An 8,101-nucleotide genomic window follows, 5' to 3' on the forward strand; every position below is an offset into this window, starting at 1 on the left:
GCAGAGCTCCACACCTTAATCTATGGTGTGTAGAAACTCCATCGTTGAAAATACATAAGAATAAGTTCTAGGCATGGCCGAATGGCCAGCCTCCCCAAATGACATATGAATTTGAAAATAGGGAAAAAGAGCCCTAGTACAATAGTCAAAAGTTCTATTTATAATGAAAACTAGCTACTAGGGTTTACAGAAATAGGTAAATTGTGCAGAAATCCACTTCAGGGCCCACTTGGTATGTGCTTGGGCTGAGCATTGAGCTTTACACATGTAGAGGTCTTCCTTGGAGTTGAACACCAGCTTTGGTGCCAGTTTGGGCGTTTAACTCCAACTTTTATGCCAGTTTTGGCGTTTTGACTTCAGAATATGGCAGTGAAGGGGCATTTGAACGCCACTTTGCATCATCAAAACGCGAGCAAAGTATGAACTATTATATATGGATGCAAAGCCCTAGATGTCTACTTTCCAACGCATTTAAGAGCGCGACATTTGGAGTTCTGTAGCTTCCGAAAATCTACTTCGAGTATAGGGAGGTCAGAATCCAACAGTATCTGCAGTCCTTTGTCAACCTCTGAATCAGATTTTTGCTCAGGTCCCTCAATTTCAGCCAGAAAATACCTGAAATCACAAAAAAAAACACACAAACTCATAGTAAAGTCCAGAAATATAAATTTTGCATAAAAACTAATAAAAATATACTAAAAACTAACTAAATCATACTAAAAACTATAAAAAAATAATGCCAAAAAGCGTATAAATTATCCGCTTATCACAACAGCAAACTTAAATTGTTGCTTGTCCCCAAGCAACTGAAAACAAAATAGGATAAAAAGAAGAGAATATACAATGAATCCCACAGTATCAATGAAACTTAGTCCTAATTAGATGAGCGGGGCTTGTAGCTTTTTGCTTCTGAACAGTTTTGGCATCTCAGTTTCTCCTTTGAAATTCAGAATGATTGGCGTCTATAGGAACTCAAAATTTTAGATAGTGTTATTGATTCTCCTATTTCAATGCGTTGATTATTAAACACAGCTACTTTATGAGTCTTGGCCTTGACCCTAAGCACTTTGTTTTCCAGTATTACCATTGGATACATAAATGCCACAGACACATAACTCGGTGAACCTTTTCAGATTGTGACTCAGCTTTGCTAAAGTCCCCAGTTAGAGGTGTCCAGAGTTCTTAAGCACACTCTTTTGCCTTGGATCATGACTTTAATCACTCATTCTTAAGTTTTTCACTTGGACCTGCATGCCACAAGCACATGGTTAGGGACAACTTGATTTAGCCGCTTAGGTCTGGATTTTATTTCCTTGGGCCCTCCTATCCATTAATTCTCAAAGCCTTGGATCCTTTTTACCCTTGCCTTTTGGTTTTAAGGGCTATTGGCTTTTTCTGCTTGCTTTTTCTTTTTATTTCCTCTCACTTTTTTTTGCCATTTTTTACTGCTTTTTCTTGCTTCAAGAATCAATTTCATGATTTTTTAGATTATCAATAACATTTCTCTTTGTTCATCATTCTTTCAAGAGCCAACAAATTTAACATTCATAAACAACAAGATAAAAAATATGCACTGTTCAAGCATTCATTCAAAGAACAAAAAGTATTGCCACAACATCAAAATAATTAAACTAGTTTTAGGATAAAATTTGAAATCCAAGTACTTCTTGTTCTTTTGTAATTAAGCACATTTTTCATTTAAGAGAGGTGAAGGATTCATGGAGTTATTCATAGATTTAAGACATAGACACTAGACACTAATGATCATGTAGTGAAGACACAAACATAGATAGAACATACAACATAAAGCCAAAAAACAAAAAAATAAATAGACAAGGAGATTAAGGAATGAGTCCACCTTAGTGAGGGTGGCGTCTTCCTCCTCTTGAAGAACCAATTGTGCTATTGAGCTCCTCAATGTCTTTTCCTTGCCTTTGTTTTTCCTCCCTTATAGCTCTTTTATCTTCTCTAATCTCATGGAGAATGATGGAGTGCTCTTGGTGTTCCACCGTTAATTGGTCCATGTTGTAACTCAAGCTTTCCAAAGAAGTGTTGAGTTACTCCCAATAATTGTGTGGAGGAAATTGCATCCCTTGAGGTATCTCAGGGATTTCTTGATGAGGGACTTCCTCATGCTCTTGTTGAGTGTGATGGATGAGCTCTCTAGTTTGCTCCATCCTCTTCTTAGTGATGGGCTTGTCCTCTTCAATAAGGATGTCTCTCTCTATGACAATCCCAGCTGAATAGCAAAGGTGACATATGAGATGAGGAAAGGCTATTCTTGCCAAAGGTGGGGACTTGTCAGCCATCTTGTAGAGTTCTAGAGGTATGATTTCATGAACTTCTACTTCCTCTCCAATCATGATACTATGGATCATGATGGCCCTTTGAGATGAATCTCTCCATCTCTCATGACTCTGAGGTGGAAGCAATTGCCTTCCCTTTCCTCTTTCTAAAGGTTTCTCTGGCCTTAGATGCCATAAATGGTTATGGAAAAACAAAAAGCAATGCTTTTACCACACCAAACTTAAAATATTTGCTCATCCTCGAGCAAAAGAAGAAGAAAATGGAGGAGATGGAGGGTGTATAGGGTTCGGCCAAGGGGGGATGAGTGGCCGAATGCTTTGGGTGGGTTTGGAAGGGAAATGGGTTTGAATTTTTGAAGGTGGGTGGGGTTTTTGGAGAAGAGTTAAGGAAGTGATTGGTGAAAGGTATTTGGGGAAGAGATATGGAGGTGATTGGTGAAGGGTATTTGGGGAAGAGTATTGTGGAAAGGTAGATGAGAGAGAATGATTTGAGGTTAGTAGGGATCCTGTGGGGTCCACAGATCCTAAGGGGTCAAGGAATTTTCATCCCTGCTCCAATTGGGCGTATAAAACTCCTTAGAGTGCAATCCTGGTGTTTAAATGCCAGTCTGCTGCCCTGTTCTAGCGTTTAAATGCCAGTTTTCCTTCTTGTTCTGGCGTCTAAACACCAGTTTATTGCCCTGTTCTGGCGTTTAAACGCCAGTCTGGTGCCCTATTCTGGCGTTTAAACGCACAGAAAGGTGCCAGATTGGGCGTGTAAACGCCCATTTTGCTACCCTTATTGGCGTTTAAATTCTAGTAAGTCATTCCTCCAGGGTGTGCTGTTTTCAATGCTGTTTTTGAATCTTTTCTTTATTTTTGTAATTGTGTTTGTGACTTCACATGATCATCAACCTAAAAGAAAACAAAATAATATAGATAAAATTAAAATAAAATTGGGTTACCTCCCAATAAGCGCTTCTTTAATGTCAATAGCTTGACAGTGAGCTCTCATGGAGCCTCACAGTTGATCAGAGTATGTTGAGATCTCTCAACACCAAACTTAGAGTTTGGCTGTGGCCTTCCAACACCAAACTTAGAGTTTGATTGTGGGGGCTCTGTTTGACTCTGTATTGGGAGAAGCTCTTCATGCTTACTCTCCATGGTTACAGATGGAGAACCTTGAGTCTTTACTACAAGGCGTTCTTCATTCCCATGAAGAATCAACTCTCCTCTGTCAACATCAATTATAGCTCTTGCTGTGGCTAGGAAGGGTCTTCCAAGGATGATGGATTCATCCTTATCCCTCCTAGTGTCTAGGATTATAAAATCAACAGGGAAGTAAAGGCCTTCAACCTTCACTAGCACATTCTCTACTAGTCCATAAGCCTTTTTCATAGATTTATCTGCCATCTCCAATGAGAATTTGGCAGCTTGTACCTCATAGATTCCCAGTTTCTCCATTACAGAGAGTGGCATCATGTTTATCCCTGACCCTAGGTCACACAGAGCTTTTTCAAAGGTCATGGTGCCTATGGTACAAGGTATTAAGAATTTACCAGGATCTTGTTTCTTTTGAGGTAAATTTTGCTGAACCAATGTATTCAGTTCATTGGTGAGCAAGGGAGGCTCTTCCCCCCAAGTGTCATTACCAAATAGCTTGACATTCAGCTTCATGATTGCTCCTAAATATTGGGAAACTTGCCCTTCAACAATGTCTTCATCCTCTTCAGAAGATGAATAGTCATCAGAGCTCATGAATGGTAAAAGGAGGTCCAAGAGAATCTCTATGGTCTCTGTATGAGCCTCAGATTCTTTTGGTTCCTCATTAGGGTATTCCTTACTGACCATTGGATGTCCCCTGAGGTCTTCCTCATTGGGATTCACGTCCTCCTCCTCCCCTAAGGTTTCAACCATGTTGATTATATCAATGGCCTTGCACTCTCCTTTGGGATTCTCCTCTGTATTGCTTGGGAGAGTGCTAGGAGGAGTTTCAATAACCCTTTTACTCAGCTGGCCTACTTGTGCCTCCAAATTTCTAATGGAGGATCTTGTTTCAATCACGAAACTAACTGTGGCCTTAGATAGATCAGAGACTATATTTGCTAAGCCAGAAGGATTCTGCTCAGAATGCTCTGTCTGTTGCTGAGATGATGATAGGAAAGGTTTGCTATTGCTAAACATGTTTCTTCCACCATTGTTATTATTGAAGCCTTGCTTCTGTTGATCCTTCCATGAAAAATTTGGATGATTTTTCCAGGAAGGATTATAGGTGTTGCCAAAGGCTTTACCCATGTAATTCACCTCTGCCATTGTAGGGCTCTCAGGATCATAAGCTTCTTCTTCAGAAGATGCTTCTTTAGTACTGTTGGATGCATTTTGCAATCCATTCAGACTCTGAGAGATCATATTGACTTGTTGGGTAAATATTTTGTTCTGAGCCAGTATGGCATTCAGAGCATCAATTTCAGGAACTCCTCTCTTTTGAGGAGTCCCATTACTCACAGGATTCCTCTCAGAGGTATACATGAACTGGTTATTTACAACCATTTCAATAAGTTCTTGAGCTTCTGCAGGCGTTTTCTTTAGGTGAATGGATCCACCTGCAGAGTGGTCTAGTGACATCTTGGAAAATTCAAACAGACTATCATATAATATATCTAATGTGGTCCATTCTGAAAGCATGTCAGAAGGACACTTTTTGGTCAGTTGCTTGTATCTTTCCCAAGCTTCATAGAGGGACTCACCATCTTTTTGTCTGAAGGTCTGAACATCCATTCTAAGCTTGCTCAGCTTTTGAGGATGAAAGAACTTGGCTAAGAAAGCCGTGACCAGCTTATCCCAAGAGTCTAGGCTATTTCTGGGTTGTAAGTCCAACCATGTTCTAGCTCTGTCTCTTACAACAAAAGGGAAAAGCATAAGCTTGTAGACTTCAGGATCAACTCCATTGGTCTTAACAGTATCACAGATCTGCAAGAACTCAATTAAAAACTGATAAGGGTCTTCTGATGGAAGTCCATGAAACTTGCAGTTCCGTTACAGTAGAGAAACTAATTGAGGCTTTAGCTCAAAATTGTTTGCTCCTATGGCAGGGATTGAGATGTTTCTTCCATAGAGTTGGAAGTTGGTGTAGTAAAATCACCAAGCATCTTCCTTGCATTGTTGTTTGGTTCGGCCATAATTGTTTCTTTTGCTGTTTCCTTTTTGACAATTTCAAGAGTTTTGTGCTTTAGCTGCTCTTAGCTTCCTCTTCAGAGTCCTTTCAGGTTCAGGATCAGCTTCAACAAGTATGCCTTTATCTTTGTTCCTGCTCATATGAAAGAGAAGAAAACAAAGAAAATATGGAATCCTCTATGTCACAGTATAGAGATCCCTTGAGGTGTCAGAGGAAAATAAGAATAGAAGAAGGAGGTAGGTAAAATTTTGAACACATAAAGAGAGATGGAGTTTGAATTGACAATGGAGGAGGAACGTTAGCATTTAAATAGAAAAATACGAGAGGGGGGAAATTTTCGAAAACTAAATTTTGAAAAAGAATTAAGCTTTAAATGAAATTTTGAAAAATTGGAAGTGGTTTTCGAAAGTATGAAGTAAAAAAGGTAGTTAAATGGTTTTGAAAAAGATAAGAAATAAATTTGAAAAAGATATGAAGTTAGAAAAAGATTTTTCAAATTGGAATTTTAAAAAGATGTGATTTTGAAAGAGATATGATTGAAAAGATAAAATTAAAAAGATTTGATTTTTAAAATTAATAACTTGATTAACAAGAAACTAAAAGATATGATTTTAAATTTCAAATATTGAATCTCTCTTAACAAGAAAGTAACAAACTTGAAATTTTTGAATCAAGATTTTTGAAAATATGAGGAAAAGATTTGATTTTTGAAAAAGATATGTTTGAAAAGATATGATTTTGAAAAAGATATGATTGAAAATATTTGATTTGAAAAAGATTTGATTTTGAAAAAAATATGAAGATTTGAAAAAGATTTGATATGAAAACAAGATTCCTCTCCTTGTGTCATCCTCGCCTTAAACGCCTAGGAGCTGCATGTTTTGGGCGTTTAACGCCCAGTTGCTGCATATTTTAGGCATTTAAATGCCTAGCCAGGTACCCTGGCTGGCGTTTAAACTCCAGTTTTCCTTCCTTCCTGGGCGTTTAAACGCCCAACCAGGTACCCTGGCTGGCGTTTAAACGCTAGTTTTCCTTCTTCACTGGGTGTTTTGAACGCCCAGCTTTTTCTCTGTAAATCCACTACTTTATGTTCTTGGATCTTCATTTTGCTATATCCTTTATTCAAGAAGATATATTTTCAATTTTGAAAAATAGCAAAATGAGTCACAACATATAATTCTTGGATCAAGATGATTGTCAAGAAGAACACCAAGAATGTTATGAATGTCAAGAAGAACACCAAGAACAATCACACGATCAAGATGAACATCAAGAACTTAGTTTTCAATAAAAGAAAACATGCAAGACACCAAACTTAGAATTTTTTCATGTTTGGGCCATATGCATTGCAAGAATGCACATGTAAAACATCATGCAATGCAAAACAAGAAATCATGAAGATCAAACAAGGCAATTCATCAAGAACAGCTTGAAGATCATCAAGAACACAATGAATGTGTTTCGAAAATCGCAGGACAATCAAAATCATGCAATTAACACCAAACTTAGAATTTGGCACTAGATTCAAACAAGAATCATGAAATATTTTTGGATTTTTATGATTTTATTAATTTTTTTGGTTTTTTTTCGAAAATTATTTTGGGAAGAAAGAAAAAGAAGAAAATTTTGAAATATTTTTGAAAACTTTTTTGAAAAGAAAATAAAAATTACCTAATCTTAGTAACAAGATGAACCGTCAGTTGTCTAAACTTGAACAATCCCTGGCAACAGTGCCAAAAACTTTGTGCACGAAATTGTGATACACAATGGCGCCAACAACTTGGTCGCATAATTGTAATCTCAACTCTTTTTCACAATTTTGCACAAATAACCAGCAAGTACACTGGGTCGTCCAAGTAATAAACCTTACGTGAGTAAGGGCGATTGGTGCACGAAATCACAATCACACTTTTGTAATTCCGCACAACTAACCAGCAAGTGCACTGGGTCATCCAAGTAATACCTTACGTGAGTAAGGGTCGATCCCACGGAGATTGTTGGCTTGAAGCAAGCTATGGTTATCTTGTAACTCTTAGTCAGGATATCAATAATTCTCAGATTTAATTGTAAAAAGTAAAAGAACATGAAATAAATACTTGTTTTGCAGTAATGGAGAAAAGGTTGAGGTGCTGGAGATGCTCTATCTTCTGAATCTCTGCTTTCCTACTGTCTTCTTCCCCATGCACTCAAGGCTCCTTCCATGGCAAGCTGTATGTTGGGTTTCACCGTTGTCAATGGCTACCTCCCGTCCTCTCAGTGAAAATGTTCAACGCACGCTGTCACCGCACGGCTAATCATCTGTCGGTTCTCGATCATGCTGGAATAGGATCCATTGATCCTTTTGCGTCTGTCACTATGCCCAACACTTGCGAGTTTGAAGCTTGTCACAGCCATTCGATCCCTGAATCCTACTCGAAATACCACAGACAAGGTTTAGACTTTCTGGATTCTCAAGAATGGCTGCCAATGGGTTCTAGCTTATACCACGAAGATTCTGCTTAAGGAATCCAAGAGATACACACTCAAACAAAGGTAGAACAGAGGTGGTTGTCAGACACACGTTCATAGGTGAGAATGGTGATGAGTGTCACGGATCATCACATTCATCAGGTTGAAGAACAAGTGGTATCTTAGAATAGAA

At 38.2% G+C, this 8,101-nt stretch overlaps 1 non-coding gene across 1 annotated transcript; it reads left to right on the forward strand.

Moving 5' to 3' along the window:
- Positions 1-4,964: 4,964 nt before the first annotated feature.
- On the forward strand, positions 4,965-5,072 carry LOC127748040 (small nucleolar RNA R71). The gene has a single exon (XR_008009983.1). It is a non-coding gene; the product is annotated as a small nucleolar RNA R71 (small nucleolar RNA).
- Positions 5,073-8,101: the final 3,029 nt, after the last annotated feature.

This window comes from Arachis duranensis, chromosome 5, assembly GCF_000817695.3.
Source record: "Arachis duranensis cultivar V14167 chromosome 5, aradu.V14167.gnm2.J7QH, whole genome shotgun sequence".
NCBI classification, from domain to species: Eukaryota; Viridiplantae; Streptophyta; class Magnoliopsida; order Fabales; family Fabaceae; genus Arachis; species Arachis duranensis.